The sequence below is a fragment of the Macaca mulatta genome, chromosome 2, assembly GCF_049350105.2.
Source record: "Macaca mulatta isolate MMU2019108-1 chromosome 2, T2T-MMU8v2.0, whole genome shotgun sequence".
Lineage (NCBI taxonomy): Eukaryota > Metazoa > Chordata > Mammalia > Primates > Cercopithecidae > Macaca > Macaca mulatta.
Window position 1 is genome coordinate 47,436,179 of NC_133407.1, and position 18,515 is coordinate 47,454,693.

Here is an 18,515-nt window from a genome sequence, read left to right on the forward strand (position 1 = left end):
CTACCTCAGCCTCCCAAAGTGCTAGGATTACAGGCGTGAACCACCACGCTCAGCCCATCACTATCTTTTTCAATGCACAGATATATTATGAATCTTGTGAGACCCATCATGAAGATTCAGCCTTGGTCTTAAAGCCCATGTCTAAGCTCTGACTATCCTTCCTCAGAGTGCTTACATCGCAAATGAAGCTTTTTTAGAATTTTAGCATTTAACAGAAAAACCATTCTTCCATTTCATAAATGCACTATGTAGGCTGTTATACACAAGCACTATGAAAGGGCTGCTACCCACACCAGCCCACTGTTACAATCAAGCTTTTTGTGATAAGAGTGTTTTAAACAATCTTGACAAATGCTTATAATTATAATAGTTATCATGTGGAACACTCAGTATCCTCCAAGGGATCTTAAGTAGATGATAGAATCTTCATTTTAAAATAGTTTATCAGCCAGCAGATTTCCATTCTTATGTATGCCAAGTGCATTTTAGATACATAAAACCACAATAAATGCTCTCTTAACTATGTCAACCATTTTAGTAATCAAGCCCCTTTCTTTCAAAAGTATTTAAGCTATCTCATTAAGTATACTTCTAGAGGATATAATGACATTCCTCCACATAAGCAAGGAGAATGTCTTGCATTTATATTCTGTCTTATCAGACTCCAGAGTTTTAGCAGTTAGGTCACTGGGATAATTAGGACGCCAGAGCTCCTCATCCCCTTTTGCCTACCTGTCAACTCTAATGGCTGGCAAAGAGATAATTTGGCAAATTGAAAAAGTTGCTATGAGGCTGGAGGTAAGTGTAGGACAAAGTAAGCAAATTTACAACCTGTCACTTTTAAAGACTCTGAGGAATAATTTGTGAGCTCTTGAAGCCAATGTCAGTTTCGTGGCCCAGAAAACATGGACATTTCTTATATAAGTCCCGAAACATTTATCTGATAATTTTAAAATATGGGAAAGTTTGACCAGAATGTTCCACTAAGGCTCTCGAGCAGTTTCAGAGTGAGATGGGCACGCAGTGTGCAGGCACTCTTCAGTTCTCAGCATGGGCATATTTCAAATTAACCATAGGTTGCATGTCCAGTTTATCTTTTACTTAAATTTCAGAGCTTAAAGGTCCAAAACTCTCTTTCATATATTTTGATTTTCCCACTAGCATTTACTATAACAGGCAATAAATGTGAGGTATCTGTTTTTTCTAGAATGAGACTTCTTACTTTATTTTGACTTTGTGAGTCAATATTTAACCCCGTCCTCTACTCAGATATCTTTCACATACAGATCTGTAGTAGAAGATGGAATCAAATGTTGATTTAAAAAGTCAAAATGAAACAATAATGTTTTTTATGTATGTGCATATATGTATATATATGCACACATATATATTTATGTATATAAAATTCTTTCATAAATATGAGGAAATGGATATAGGTTTAAATAATAAAAATGTTAAATTGCTTGATCATTTTTATTTTTAATAAAATACCTAAACATGGTGAGAGAAAGATGTGCTTAGCGTCTAAGGTCTAAGGCATTCTTTTTGGTATTTCATTCTGATGCTCTCGCGTTCAAAAATCAATGTTAAACTATTAAGCTTGCAATGATGTAACCTTAGTAGTTTCCGAATTAAACTACTAAGTAGTTTAACTACTACTTAGTAGTTAAATTATAGTAGAATTTAAGTACTGTACAGAGAGTTGCCCCCCTCACGTGGACTCTTTCCCCTTCTGTGTTTGTGTCTTTCACGGAGTGTGCTTAATTACTGAAAATAGTAGTGTCGGAGCCATAAATCCATATGACTATTTTGCTTTTCACAATCTGAGAAAATGACAAAATTGAAGGCAAATGAATCGAGTGGTACTGAGATGCTGATGGTGTTTGTAAAAACACAAACCTCTTTTGTTTTAAATAATGTGTGGGCAGATATTTGATGTCAGGGCCACTGGAAGATTAATATATCTTCATTGAGATCAGTTTTTATCCTATGTGAATGATCAAACTAAGAACATTAGAAGCTTCATGTAAGAAGCTTCTCTGTACTTTGGTGTGGTGTAAAGTCATGGAATGGGTTAGCATTTATCCTCATGCTTTAGTAATGGAATATTCTATGCAGTTTTCTTTCTATATAAACTTATTTTTTAAATTCCAGTGTTTACCTTTAAAGTCTTATTGTGCTGCGTGGTTCCTCTGGGTGGAACACACTGGTCTTTTTGTTTTATTGCACAGGGGATATCAGCAGACCACAACTCCCCCCAATCCCAAAGAAGGCTGCTTTTTGAGTATGTGGGGGCAGGAATTGGGGAAGTGAGCATTAAAATCCTCAACACAACTGTACTTGATATCACTGACATGTCTTAACTACTGTCAGTGTTAGCATCCCTGTTAAGCACTATTGATTCCCCATTGGTAGGTTCCCTGTCTCCTCTGTTTGTTCCTTGGCCCCTATACTCTGCTAAGCCTGTTTACTTCCTTTAGATTCATTTAATAGAATTAAATTTCTCCTTGTAATTTAAAAAATTCTAGCTGTCAGGGCTGCCCGAGAACTGACAGCAAAGTGTCTTATGACCATATGTATGCTTGGAAGGAAATAGACAACACAACAGTGGGGAATAGTGTGCCTCTGTGTGGTTGGCATCAGAGGCTCACTGTGATCAGAATTGAAAAGTGTGTCAGCATTTGTCCTCATTCGGTTGCTCAGCATAGTGCTTCTGACAGGCAATGCTTCATCATGGAAGCAGATTTGAAGAGGACTTGTGTAGTGTGCTGTACTTCCATAAATCAAAAAACTGGGCTGCCCAAGTCCTCCTATTTGGGAATAAATTGAATTGAAAATGAAATGCCTAGTAATGAACACTTAGCTGAAAAGGTTAGCATCTGGGACAGAGAGTGGGAGATGAGAGAATGAGGACTGGGTGATTTATTAAATTGACACAATCCCTAATTTTGCAATTTAACACCATTTTCTTTGTTCTGCCCTCAGTAGAGATGAAGAACAGCTGGTCAGTATTACCTATGTAAGAATCTATCATTTTCTTGAATGCCATTAATAAATTTCCTCACAGCCTTAAAAAAGACCAATTCCTTTAATCTTTCAAAAATGCTAAATCAAAACTTCATTTATTTCACCAGCCCAGGAATTGAAAATGTTATCTGAGGATGGTTTGCTTCTTAGGCTGAAGCTTAGAACAGAACTTTCTCAACTAAATAACAAAACAATTTGTTGTCCAATGGGAATGGAAATGAAAAAGCCAGGAATTCCAACTAAGCTGTTAAGCCTAGTGGGAAATGAAGGAAGGCAATCCACTGGACTTCATTAGAAGAATAAGAATTCTAGTCAACCCAGGCTTGTGGGGGATGGCTACTGAATAGCTATTCAGATCCAGAGCCACTGTGGATGGATTATCATGTTGCTACCAAGCAACTGAGTTGTGGATTTTTTTTTTTTAATATTTCTATACTATTAATACGAAACAGCTATTAACATGATTTAGCTACGCTTTATCTGCTGCAGCTTCTGTGATTCACTGAACAACTGCTTTTACATTTGCTACTACTAAAATGTCCAAAGGGTTTGTGACTGGCTGATAAAATTTTGTAGGCTATTGATCAGATTATATGCTCTCTATACTTTATTCAGGTAAAAGATCCATCCTTGGTTCCATCAGTAATGGGAAGATCACGTGGGACAAAAGATCACCAATATGAGGAGCTGCCTAGGATTCTTTTTGCAGTGTGGGGTTGACAGCTAGTCAGACACTTTTTCAGTCTATCTAATAGTGTTGGTATAGATGATTGATAATAGGAAAGAATACTTTTCTCTGTTGCCTTTCTATCTAAACACATGCTTAGGATTACAAATTACTTTCTCCATGTCGATGGTCACTACACAACCAAAAAAATACTGAAATGCTAGAGACTGGGATCCTTGGTAAGTTATGTTTCTACATGAATCTCATCTTTCCATTTATTTCATTTTATTGTAATTTAAGTTTTTCATTGGCAAGCAATAAAAGTACATATTCATGAAGTACTTAATGACGTTTTGATACATATAGTGTGTAGGGATCAGATCAGGGTAATTAGAATATCCATCATCTCAAACATTTATTATTTCTTTGTATTAGGAACATTCAGTATCTTCCTTTGAGCTATTTGAAACTATGTATTAAATAATATATTATTATTAACTATAGTCATCCTACTGTGGTGTAGAACACTAGAATTTATTTATGGCATCTAGATGTAATTTTGTATCTTTAATGTATCTCTTTTTATCCACCTTTCCCCCTACCCTTCCCAGTCCTTACTATCCTCCCTTCTACTTTTTACATCTATGATAACATTTTGTTTCTTAGTTTTCACATGTGAGTGAGAACGTGCAGTGTGTAACTTCCTGGTTTATTTCACTTAAAATAATGCTATCCATGTTGCCATGAATAACAGGATTTCGTTTTTTTAAATAGCTGAATAGAATTTCATTGTGTATATATACCACATTTTCTTTATCCATTCATTTGTTGTTGGGCACTTAGGCTGATTCCGTATCTTGGCTATTTGGAATAGTGCTGCCATAAACATGGGATGCAGGTGTCTCTTCAGTATACTGATTCCTTTCGTTTGGATAAATACCCAGTACTGGGATTGCTGGATCACATGATAGTTCTATTTTAGTTTTTTGTTTTGCTTTGTTTTGTTTTGTTTTGAGGAACTCCCATACTGTTTTCCATAACAGCTGTACTAAGTTACATTCCCACCCACCCTGTGTGTTTCCTTTACTCCGTATCTTTGTAAGCATGTGTTACTTTTTGATAATAGCCATCCTAACTGGTGTGAGATGATACTTCATTGTGGTATTGATTTGTATTTCCCTGATGTTGAGCCTTTTAAAATATATTTATTGGCCACTTGTATGCCTTCTTTTGAAAAATGTTTGCTTAGATCATTTAGTCATTTTAATCAGATTTTTTAGTTGTTGTTGCTGTTGTGACATTTGATTATTGTATATTCTGGACATTAATTCCCTATTCCATGAGTAGTTTGCAAATATTTTCTCCAGTTCCACAGGTTGTCTTTTCATCCTGTTGATTATTTCCTTTGCTGTGCAGAAACTTTGCAGTTTGGTTCTTTTTGTTTTTGTTGCTTATGCTTTTGAGGTCTTCTTATTTATAAAACCTTTTGTCAGTCCAATGTTCTGATACATTTCCCCTGTGTTTTCTTCTAGCGGTTTTATAGTTTTGGGTCTTACATTGAGGTCTTTGTTTCATTTTGAATTGATTTTTGTGTAGAGTGAGTAACAAGGGTCTAGTTTCATCCTTGAGCATATGGATAGCCAGTTTTTCCAGCAACATTTACTGAAGAAACTGCCATTTCCCCGATGAGTGTTCTTGGCACCATTTTTTTTTTTTATCTGAAATCAGTTGACTATAAATACATGGATTAATTTCTGGTTTCTCAGTTTGGTGACATTGGTCTATCTGTCTCTTTTTAGCCTAGTACCAGGCAGTTTTTGTTACTACAGCTTTGTAGTATATTTTGAAGTCTAGTAGTGTTGTGTCTCCAGCTTTGTTCTTTTTGCTTAGGACTTTGGCTATTCAGGGTTTTGTTTTGTTTTGTTTTGTTTGTGTGTGTGTGTGGTTCCATACAATTTTTTAATATTTTTCTCCCTATTTCTGTGAAGAATGTTTGTATTTTGATAGGGATTACATTGAATCTGTACATTGTTTCTGGTAATATTGCCATTTTAACAATATTAATTCTTCAGACTTATGAGCATGGGATGTCTTTCTATTTGTATCTTTTCTCAATACCTTTCATCAGTGTTTTACAGTTTTCCTTGTAGAGGTCTTTCAGCTCCTTGGTTAAATTTATTCTGAGGTATTACTTTTTATATAGCTATTGTATATGGAATTCCTTTGTTGATTTATTTCTTAGCTAGTTTGTCATTTGTGTATAGAAATGTTATTTTTTGCATATTGATTTTGTATTGTGCAACTTTATGGATTTTAAGTGTTTTCTGGTAGCATCATTAATTATATCATCTCTAACAGGGACCATTCATCTTCCTCCTTTCTAACAAGGATTTTCTTCATTTCATTATCTTGCTTAACTTCTCTGGCAAGGACTAATGATACTGTGTTTAATAATAACAGTGAGAAGGGGCATCTTTCTCTTATTCTGGTTCTTAGATGAAAAGCTTTCATTTGAGACGTGTTAGGTGTCCTAACATGTGATCAGTCCTGGAGAATGTTCCATGTGCTAATGAAAAGAATGTGTATTCTGCAACTGTTGGGTGAAATATCCTATAAATGAATGTTATGGCTATTTGGTCTATAGTGCATTTGTCTGCTTAATAATGTGCCATAAATCCTAAAGGTTTTCTTTGGTCATTTGTATTCTTTCTTCCTTTCATTTTATTTACCTGCAAAAGATTTATCTTCAAGTTCAGAATTTTTTTCTTCTACTTGGCCAAGTCTGTTGCTGAGTCCCTTGATTGTATTTTTTTAAATTTCATTCATTGAATTATTTAACGCTAAGATTTCTGTTCAGTTTTTTTTATGGCAACTCTTTAATTTCTCATTCAAATCATGAATTGTTCTCCTGATTTCATGGAATTGTTTATCAGTATTCTCATATCTCATTGAGTTTCTTTAAGATCATTATCTTAAATTATTTTTCTGGCATTTCATGTACTGCTTTATGATTGAGGTCTGTTACTAGAGAATTAGTGTTTTCCTTTGAAGGTGTCGTGTTTCCCTGATTTTTCGTGTTAAAGGTGTCCTACATTAATTTCTATGCATCTTTTGGGAAAGTCTCCTCTTCCAATTTTATGGAGAGGATTTCATAGGGAAAGACTTATTCATATGAATGGGTCTTGGGGTGTCTATTTGGTGGGATGCACTGGCTTTGCTTCTAGGTGGATGCAGTAGTGTAGTCTCTCTCTCTCTCTCTCTCTCTCTTTCTGTGTGTGTGTGTGGGGGGGGGGGTGTGTGTTTAAATCTGTAATACACATTAGTGGCATTTGAGAGTTTCTCCGTGGAATAGACTGAGAGAGTTTGTAGCAGTAGTGGTATGACCTTGCTGGGGGTAGGCTCACTGGATTATTTCTCAGGTCAGGGGCATGTGTGTGCACAGGGTAGGTTGACCAACATGGGGTCTGGCTTGTGAGGTTGGGGTCACAGGGCTATTACTGTGACCTGGAGCATAGGCATATAGTTATTCAGCTGATCTAAGGGTTTATATATTGTGGGCAGCCCACAGGGCTACTTCTTAGGCTTGGAATGTCAGAATGAGGCTTCTTGACTGGCTTGGGGGCATATTTGGCAGAAGGGCCAATGGGGCTGTTTTTCAGACTAAGGTGCAAGGCTGCTCATCTGGCCTGGGGGATGTATCTGCCAAGTGTGGCCTACTAAGAAACAAAACTGTTGCTCAGGACTGGGACCTGGGCTCTTTGATGCTTGTCAATCTTCTTGGCATCCCTGTCAAGGATGGCCTGCAGGGCTGTTTCTTACTCCCTGATTGCAGACACAGGGTTGTTATGCAGGCTGATGCATGGGCACATGTGTGGGGGCAGGGGTGCTTGAGGACTATTTCTTAGGCCCTGAGTATTGGCATGTAGCCCTTCTGCTGACCTGGGGGTGTACCACTGCTCAGATGTCTCTCCCACTTTGGGGAGGGTTTGCAGCGGTTTGATCAGGGTGGGACTGCCAGACTGTTCCTTTGGCTAGAAGTGCATTGGGTGGGTGAGGAGTGGGACTGGCTTTCCTGCTGTGCAAGACCAGAGTCACAGCTGAAGCTGAGTCCAGGATTCACACAGTTGGGGCTGTGGCATTCAGCCACCCATGTGAGCTTGGTGGAATGGAGATGGAGTTCCAGTGCTGGAGAAAGGCAGTGGCTTTTGATTGCAGAGGAAGGCACACTCCAGAGGTGGCTCTGGTCTCAATATTGCACTAGGCTGCAGCAACTTTGCTCACTGAGGATAGGTGTGGGGAGTGGATACCTTGTGCTCCTAATCTGGGTCAAAGCAGCTGCATGAGTTTCCAGCAACTCTCCAAACAGGGCTCAGAACTTGTGAAGACTATGGGATTCTGCTGTTGTAGAGACTATAGATGTTTATGGTGGCAATAGTGGCCTGTGGGGATCTTCTGTTTACCTTTTCCCCTGCAATGGGAAATTCCTCCTGACTCCAGGCAGATGTATCTAGGTCAGGGGATGGGGTTGCAGAAGCCAGAGATCTCCACACTGCCTCCTAGACTTCCAGCCACCACAGGTGTGTCTCCACTCCCCCACTGCACTCCAGCACTTTCCCTTTGACATTCTAGTCAAATTTTAGCTGTTTATTAGTTGCCCTGGTCTTTTAATATTGTTGTTGGGGAGGCAAATGCTAGGCAGCTGTAGTCAACCATCTGGCTGATGTCATTCCTCATCTTCTCATTTTTATTATTATATTTATTTATTGCTTTCAGAGACAGGGTCTTGCTCTGTCATCCAGACTGGAGTGCAGTGACACAGTCATCGCTCACTGCAACCTTAAACTCCTGGGCTCCAGCCATCCTCCAACTTCTGCCTCCCAAGGTTCAGGGATTACAGATGTGAGCTGCCCTGCCTGGCCCCCATTTTTAATAACTCTTGTGACTTCTGAGTCACATATCATGAGTTTTATTCACTTTGTAACATTTCTCAATTTACTTCATGGAAATTGATTTATTTCAGTTTTCTCTCTCTTCTGGGATCAATTTCAGCAATTAGTGTTTTTCAAAAAACATTCTACTTTACCTGAATTTTAAATGTTTGTATATAGAGTTTTGTAAAGTCTTCTACTATACTGATTTGCCACTGATCTCGGATTTAATCAATTTATTCTTTTTTAAATTTATTTTTCCCTTGTTTTTCTTAAATTTTGCTTTTCAATTTATTCAATTGAAAGCTGAGCTCATTGGTTTTCCTTTAATTTATGAACGATATTCCTAAACATTTATGAATTTGTGAAAAAGAATATGTTAAAATTACAGCCATTGTCCTGTAGTGTTCATAATGTATTGTTAAATGAGAAAAGCAGGCTTCAGAGTTAAATGTTTAAAGTTATTAATTCTGTTATTTGCCATTAAAATGTCAGTCCTAACTGAATACTAATCTGATATTGCTCACAAGCTTCATGAGATGAACAGTGTACAATTGATATGCATGGGATTCCTTTAGCAACAATGTCAGATACCATCAAGCATGTTCTCCTGATTTGGGGTTATTCTGGGTCTGGGCCATCTCCCTTTAGCTACTCAGAGTTCAAGATCCAGCTCCCAGGTGATCCTGGCTGTGAGGCCTTTCAGAGATACTCCAGGCCCAGAAATTTGGTCCTGCCTTCACGCACACAGACTTTGATATCTATATATGTTTGGGTTCTTACCATATTGCCATTTTTCTTTGTTAATTTTTAATTATTGAGGCACACATTCTCATTGTTGAAGTGAAAATATACAGAGATGTAAAAGAGAAAGTTAATCAACTGCCATCATCTGCTCAAAATAACCTGTTAATAGCTTGATGTACATTATAATATACTTTTCTTTGCGATTACATGAATTTGAATAAATCCATTAAAAATATCAATTTATGTTGGCTTGTTTTTCAAAAATTGTATTGTGAGATATCATTTTGTAATATGCTTTTCTTAATACGTCATGAACATCTCTCTAGGTCAAGATGTTAAAGTAATCCATTTCTTTAAAATAACATTTTGAAAATTGATTTTGAGGAAATATAGATAACATAAAACTTACCATATTAATCATTCAGTGTATAGTTTTGTAGTATTAAATATAGTCACATAATTAATAGCCAATAATCTGCAACCAATCTCCAGAACTCTCATCTTACAAAATGGAACCTCTATACCCATTAAACAATAACTTCCCATTCCTACCCGCTATCTCCCAGTCCTGGTAACCAGCATTGTACCTTTTGTCTCTATAGATTTTGAGTACTGTAAATACCTCATTTAAGTGGAATCATATGGTGTGTGTCTTTTGTGACTGGCTTATCTCACTTAGGATAATGTCCTCAAGGTTCAACTTTGTGGTGGTATGTGCCACAATTTCCTCCCTTTTTAAGGATGGGCATATATACTACATTTTGTTTACCCACCTTTTGACTATTGTGTATAATTCTGCTATGAACATGATTGCACAAAAATTTCTTTTAGGCCTTACTCTCAGTTTGTTTGTTTGTTTGTTTGTTTTTGCTATATACTTAGAAGTGTAGTTACTGGATCATGGGCAATTCCAAATTTAATTTTTTAAGAAACTAACATACTGTCTTTCAAAGAAGCTGTGCAATTCTGCATTCCAACAAACAGTGCACAAAGTTTCTAATTCCTCTAGTAACCCTTTCTTTTGGACAAATTCATTAGTATTCCTCTATGTTGATTTGGTCATTTTCTTTGCATATTTCTTTCTACCAGTAGACTGTGTACTCCTACAGGGCATTTGTGAAGAGATAGTGCTATTTGATTTGGACCTTGAAAGAAAACTGGGATTTCTTCTGGTGGGGGTTGGTTGGAGGACCTCACTCCTCTCTGCCAGTGTAGCTGACCTTGCACTGATTTCTACTGACTCTGGAGAATCTGCCACATTCAGATGAGCTTTCCACCTTGTTATACTTCATTTGAGCCTTTATTTATTTATTTATTTTCTTGAGACTGACATCAGACCACAACTAATTTCCCAGTTAAACTTTGGAAAAAAGCTAATTAAAACTCTTTTCCCCTCTCTAGACAAATACATACAGGCACTCAGTATTTTACCTTCAGATTTGGAGGTTTTACTGTCCCCTGAATCTTCAGTGGATGCTCCTTCAGGACTTCCTGGATTTAAAACACCTGCTCTAAGATCTGACTCAGCCCTTTCACTTTGATAAGCAGGAATGAGTCTATTTAAGCTTCATCACTTATCCTTCCCTCATTACACTGCTCTTTGTCTCTCTTTATCTTTGTACTAATCTTGATCTTCCCTATATGTTGCCTCCTTTCCTTTACACTGCTCATTGTTTATAAATTGCCAAACACACACTTTCATTTCTTCTTACATTGCTGGCATATGGTGCTCATTCTGTCTATTACCTAATAATCCTGAAGACATCCCCAGAAGTAGGTAGAAATCTTGTATTATCAATTAAATCCGATACAGAAGGTACAAAGGTCCAACTGTCTCATAGTGTCAATAAAGTTTTATTTATACAGTAGATTATTAAATGTGGCTAGGCAGCCTTCAATACCGTTAGATATTTCTTGTTTTTATTTTGAAATTTTCTTTCCCTTGCTCCAGGCTTTAGGGGCTCCTTTCTGGCTTTAAAAAACATTACACTGGAATAGAACCGAGGCTCAAAGATCTGGAACATGATATCTCGAGTAAAATAGATATGCTTTTTGTGACCCAATTATGACTAAACTATACTGTCATTATGATATTTAATTCATTAAAAATAACATTTTCCCCTAAATAATTCATCAATATGTTTACATTTTAAAAATCAGGAACAACAGGTATAAACAGTAAAGCCTACACATTTTCAGTAGATTTTTTCACAAGAGAAAACACTTTTTAAGTATCTCTGACATCTAGGTATATTTGATTGCCAACTGACATGTCAAATATGAAAAATAAGAAAAGAGAGACTTTCCAAAGTAGTGATATGTGACATGGTTTAAAATGTATTTGTTTGCCAATTCTCATGAGTTTTATCATTATCCTTACAATCGCCATTTGTTTCCAATTTATGTTCTAATCTTTTAAAATGCATTTTGTCAACACCTTTACATTTAAGGTTTAAACTCACTTTAAAGGAGAAGCTAAGTGCAGAGTGCAGTGTACTTAGCATTCATTTGCAGTTAACTTTTCAAAATGTTTGATCTTTTTGATGTTTGAGAAACCTCAAGAGATTTTTTTCGTGCAATTTTACCATTTTTTTTACTTAGAAAATAAAATTGTGTTTTGTGATGGATGAATAAAATAAAACATAAATGAGTTACATGATTCTGAGACTCTGGAATTTTGACCAGGTATATCTTCCCGTTTTACTTATGACTTTCACAACTATTTTACTTGACAATTTAATGATGCCACAGACAGAGTAGGATACGCTTATGCTTCAGTACCAAACAAACATGATTGCAGGGTTTAGCAACTGAAATTTATTCATTTCCCCATAAAGATGGTAGGCTAAATAGTTATTCAGTGCCCCTGTCTCAGGTGGTGACTCAGAGGTTAATCTCTTTCACCATGTGGCTCAGCCATCTCAACAGCTGGTCTCCATGCTTCCTACAAATGAGAAGAAGGTTCACACCTGCTCATTAATATTTGGCCATTCTTTGCTGACAGTGCATCAACCAGAACAAGTCATGTGGTCCTGCCTAAATGCTATAAGGAAAGAAACGTAGAGAACACATGGAATGAAGTTTGCATTACTATCTCTGCTGCAAAAGCTAACTTTAAATGTGAGACTTAGAGATAGATGAAACTTGGAAAGCAGCTCCTTAAGTGATGGGTGCACCAAAATCTCACAAATCGTCGTTAAAAAACTTACACATGTAACCAAATACCACCTGTTCCCCAAAAAACCTATGGAAATAAAAAAAAAAAAACATAAGTGACTGACATATAAATAAAGAGATAAATATCCATTTTGCTCTGAAATTAAATAAAAAGGATTCTTCAAAAGTAAAATTAAAAAGCAAAAAAAAAAAAAAAAAAGAAGAAGAAGACATGATAACTAATGCAATATGATATTTTGGATAGAATCCTGCAACAGAAAGTGGACATTAGACTATGCAACCCTAAAAAGGAATGAAAATAAAAAGGAATGAAAGGAATGAGATCATGTCCTTTGCAGGGATATGGATCAAACTGGAAGCCATCATCCTTAGCAAACTTACACAGGAACAGAAAACCAAACACTACATGTTCTCACTCATAAGTGGGAGTTGAACATTGAGAACACATAGACACAGAAAGGGGAACAACACACAAGAGGTGGACACAGAGAGTGGAACAACACACACCAGGATATGTTGGGGGGTTGGGGGGGGAACTTAGAGGATGGGTCAATAAGTGCAGCAAACCACGATGGCACATGCCTACCTATGGAAAAAACCTGCACGTTCTGCACATGTATCCCATTTTTTTTAGAAGAAATAAAGAAAAAAAATTCATTTAAAAATCTGCATCCGTTTTCCAGATACTTGCAATTCAAAAAATAAAATTTCACAGAATCTTGCAAAAAAAAAAAAAAAAGAAAAAAGAAAATGAACATTAGATAAAAACTAAGGAATTATGAATAAAGTATGGACTTCAGTTAATAACAATTAAAAATTTGTGAAGGTAAGGCTGTGAGTTAGGTCACTTATTCACTCACACTACTACTTGTTTTGAGTAAGCAGAAAATGTGAAGCATGTGCTTCATCATGTCTTTTGTAATACACTGGGAAGACCTAATAACCTGGTTATAATGCTCTTCTACCTAACCATCATTCTTGAAAGTAATTCTGAGACACTCTTAACTTCAGATCACCATTAGATAACAATTATATCATCTTGTTTAATTGTGAATGGTTGCAGAATCACGGAATACAGCATTAGGGAGCAGACTTTGGAACATAAGGGGATTTTCCTCCAGAATTAAACTATGCTGGAGCTGTGTGGCAGGTTTTAAGCCCTGCTCTTGAGTCAAAGTAGATATGGAATCTGGATTTCATCTGCAGATTAAATATTTCCTTTCCTACTCATGGCTGGAGGTTTGTTCAGAAATTTGATGATTTAAGACTTCAGATAAGCCAAAGTGAACTGATTATCAAATCCAAGCTGTGCATCAGCTCTAGTTGGTAGCTGTGGGATTGAAAATGAAAATACAGCACTGAATATTTTGTTTACAGATGATAATGCCCAAGGAACAAAATATATTTCATCATTAGAACTACAACATACAGAACTTTATCCTTAATTTTTGCATTTCCCTCATTGGAGATCAGTAACAATCTTCTGACAGTAACCTGTGGACCAAAATTAGAACAGCATTGAAATGGAGGAAATTACACAGTGGAAAATACATAACTGAAAGCTAAAAGGTAACTAGCTGCCTCTGTCACATTCCACAATTTCATATCTGCAGAAAGTAAAGATAATATTCTGAATTTGAACATGTACTTGCACTTTATTACCCATTTGGCTACAGATCCTTTTGTGTATATGCTACTAGGCAGAACACTAGAGAGGAGAGGTTGGTGCCCCCAGACCAAAATATTTCTAGCAACTTTTCATAGTAGCTGTTATCATACGTATTTCATGAATGAGAAAATATAAGGTTTATAGAGAATAAATTACTTGGCTAAGATTATACAGATTAAATGGCAACACTGAAATTTCCTTCATGAATGTCTCTGATACTAGTTCTCATGCTTTACCAACAATTAAATGATTTAGCTCAAGATTAACTACATGAATTAGTTTCCTACTGATGTTGTAACAAGTGACCACAACCTGAGCGATGTAAAATAACACCAAATTATCTTATGGTTCTAGAGGTCAGAAGGCCAAAACCAGTTTCAGTGAGATAAATTCAAGATGTCAGCAGGGCTTCTTCCATTCTAGAGGCTCTAGGGAAGAATTCATTCCCCTTTCTAGCTTCTGGAGGCTCCTTGCATTTCTTGATTGGTAGCCCCATTCTCCATCTTCAAAGCCAGCAGTTTAACATCTTTCAATCTATCTCTCTCTCACTCTTAACCTCTTGCCTCCATCTTACAAAGACCCTTGTGATTGCATTGGGTTTACCCATCTCAAAGTCTCTAACTTAGTCACTTCCTCAAAGTCCTTTTTGCCACGTAAGGTAACACATTCACAGATTTCAGAGATTAAGATGTGGATATCCTTGGGAGACTATTATTCAGCCTACAATACTACAGTATTTCTCTTGAAATGCATATTTCAATAACATATTCTAAATTATTCTATTGTATCTTTTGGGGAAACAGAACATATTTATTTTTTATTTTGGGGTATTAAAACTCTACACAATTTTACAGAAAATGAATAACCCATATTTTTAATAAAAATAGGTAGACTTGGCACATATTTTCTATATCCATACCACAGAAAGAGAGGTAATATATCTCAAAAGGGACAAAGGAGACAGAACAGAGCCTTATTAGAATAACATACAAGGATTATGATTGAACCAACTTAACAATGTAAATTTTGACTGTCCTGGAGAAGGTTAAACCTGAGGCTCGGCAGTATTGGGTAACTTATGTGTATTCTGTCTTCTACCTACATGGGATGAATGTTTATTCCAGCCACATCCATGAAAAATAAATGGGTTGTTTGACTTGACAAAGCAGTGTACCATCTGAGGAGGAGAAAAGATGGCATTTCAAGTGACAAGGTAATTGTGTGGGCCCAGTCATTTTCTATGAAATTTAAAAGAAGGGATGTGGCTGTTCTGAGAATCTCTGAAAAGTGGATGGCCTGACATGAATAATGGCACCATACATTTTGGTGGACTATGCGCTTTTACTTGTAGTTCTGCATGGTATTTTCTTGCCTTCCAACTTCATGACTCTAATAAGGGGGTTACCACGTCATCATTTTGGAGTCATAATACCAATTTTCTTTATTATTTCAATTAAAAGGTAATATGAAATATCTACAGGACAGTGTTCATTTGAATTTCTGTGGCATTCTTTGCAATGAAGAATGAATCCCCAGTATTCTCTGTTACATTGGAAAATCCTAATACTATCTTGAGACAAGACAGAGAAAGAAGCTGATGTGAAAGCTCTTAGAAAAGCACTGTCAAACTGAACTTTCTAGGAGGCCAGAGATATTCATTAATCTGTATTTCCCAATGCAGTAGTAACTAGCCATAGGTAGTTATTGGGTGTTTGAAATGTGGCTAGTGTGACAGAGGAACTGAATTTTTATAATATATTTAATTTTAATTACATGTAAATAGTCACATTTGGCTAGTGCCTATCATATTGGACTGAACAAATTTAGAAGATATTTTACACAGGATCAAGTCTTTGAGAAGAAAGTCTCTGCACAGATGTAAATCAATATCAAACAAGTTCGTAGCAGCTGGAGCATCAGGCAAGTTGGGAACCTAATAACACCCAAAGATAATGTCAAAGTTGCTAGGGCAGCTCAGAGCGAAGATAACAACACATCTGTACCTCATTATCTGTCGAGGAGACTCACGTTAACACACTTGGAAGCAATAAAGTCACTTGTAAAGGTAGGGCTGTTGCATGACTTTCATGGTCTTAGGTACTTTGGCTTTGTGGACCGTTTTCTCTATGCAAAGTATTAAAAATTACATTTTATATTCATGTGTCTATAAAGATGAATATAATTTTGAACACAAAATGTTTATACTTTTCTTCCAATTTTAAAATGAAATATTTTCATAGACCCCACAATGTTTTGTGGGCTACAGGGACTGCACCTGCTCTGCATGGGTAAGTTGGCCTTACATAAAGGAGAATTTAGTAACCAAGATCCAAGCTAATTGGTTAGTATATAAATCAAAAGACTTCGGTTGATCTAAATTAAAATAAAGGTTTTATTATAATTTACTGGATCATTAATATAGTATTTAAATGAAATTCTTACATTTCAGATGTTTCTTTCCATTTTTATTTACATAAAGACTTATGAAAAAGTTCTGTTTTAAACATAGAATTTGAGAAAGAAAATTTCAAGCTTACTTTGCATATTCTAAGGATAAGTGAAAATTGTCACTCCCGTCTAGAAGAATGGGATATTTTGATTAGTTCATCAAAGCATGTTGGCTTTGGAGATATAGTCACTAAAAGGCTGAGATTGTTTGTGCCTTTCAGTATGGACTTGAAATTATACAGGAACCTGGGTTTGAGCATTTGCCATATCTGGTGTCAAATCTCCATTCTTGCTTAGTAGACAGTATGCCCAGTGGCTGAACATGCATCCTTGAAAATATCACTACCTGGCCCAGAATCTGGAATTTCTTTTGCTTCCTAGCTGTGTGAACTGGAGACCAGTTGCTCACTCTCTCTGAGACTCAGTTCCTTTATATGTAAAATAGGAACAATGGTTGTGAAGATTGTTCTGAAGATTAATGAGAGGATTCATGTAAGTTATTTGTGACATAGTAGGTATTCCATAAATATTAGTAATTATTAGAAATTGACTAAAATTTACATTGAGTAAGATTATTACACTGAATAAGATTATTTTTAACCCTGAGCTTCAGTTTTTCTCATCGTAAATACGAATTTATTCAATCAACAGATACTTAATCTGGCTCCTGCAGCTGTACAGCAAAAGACCTGTGGCCACAGCAGAGCGTAGAATTCAGGGAGTTAATAACACCTACCTGCAGAATGTATGTGAAAATTTAATGGGACAATGTATAATTGAAGTGCTTGCTTGTTAGACTTCCTGGCATACTTTATTCACTAAATAAATGTTAATTTCTTTCCTTTCTCCTTTTTAGTTGGTGGAAAAATCTTACCTCTCTTTCTTATAAAGTTTAAATATACACTTTGGGAGGTCGGGGTGGGCAGATCACTTGAGGTTAGGAGTTTGAGACCAGCCTGGCTAACATGGGGAAACCCCGTCTCTACTAAAAATATAAAAATTAGTTGAGTGTGGTGCAGGCACTTATAATCCCAGCTACTCAGGAGGCTGAGGCAGGAGAATCTCTTGAACCCAAGAGGCGGAGGTTGCAGTGAGCTGAGATTGTGCCACTGTCCTCCAGCCTGGGCAACTTTCAATATATAATAGCTTGGCTAACAGGAAAATCATTTATTTTCTTGTTACTTTAATATAAATGGTCTGTGTTGATAGTATGTGGTTTATTACAGCAATCACATACATAATGCTAAATTATTTTGAATTAGATTGATATTACAAAAAATAAAAATAAATGACAGAAATTCTTACCAAGTATCGTAACTATATATGTGATTATTCTACAGTATTGGGTTTCATTAAGAACCTTAAATGCCCAAGAATAGCTTCTGGCATTTCAGTTATTACAAACCATGCAGCTGCTCAATAGCAAATGAAAGACAATCACAGACTGAAAGAGACTCATCTAGGAGACATTTAAACGAAGCGTTTTATTAATAATAAAAGGGGAATATGCTTCGACTCATTGCTCCTCAACTTCTGCTACCTTTCTTCCACTCTCTGTCCTTTGAGAGGGGCTGAGGGTTGATCCAAGTGGGAATTACCTAATTACGGGGACAAAATTCCTTATGGCTCAGAATTGCAACAGGGACTGAGTTCATAAAAGACAAATGCTAGGACCAGAATGTGAAAAAGACAGAACTCCAACCAGAGAGAGTAGATCCAAATACAGGGGAGCCAGGGTACCCTTAGACAGGTATGTAATGATGTGGGAGTACCCAATGTTTATGAGCAATATCTGTTCTGATAGGTTGGGGGGCTCATGCTGTATCAGTTGCTAAAAATCTTGAATAGTTAC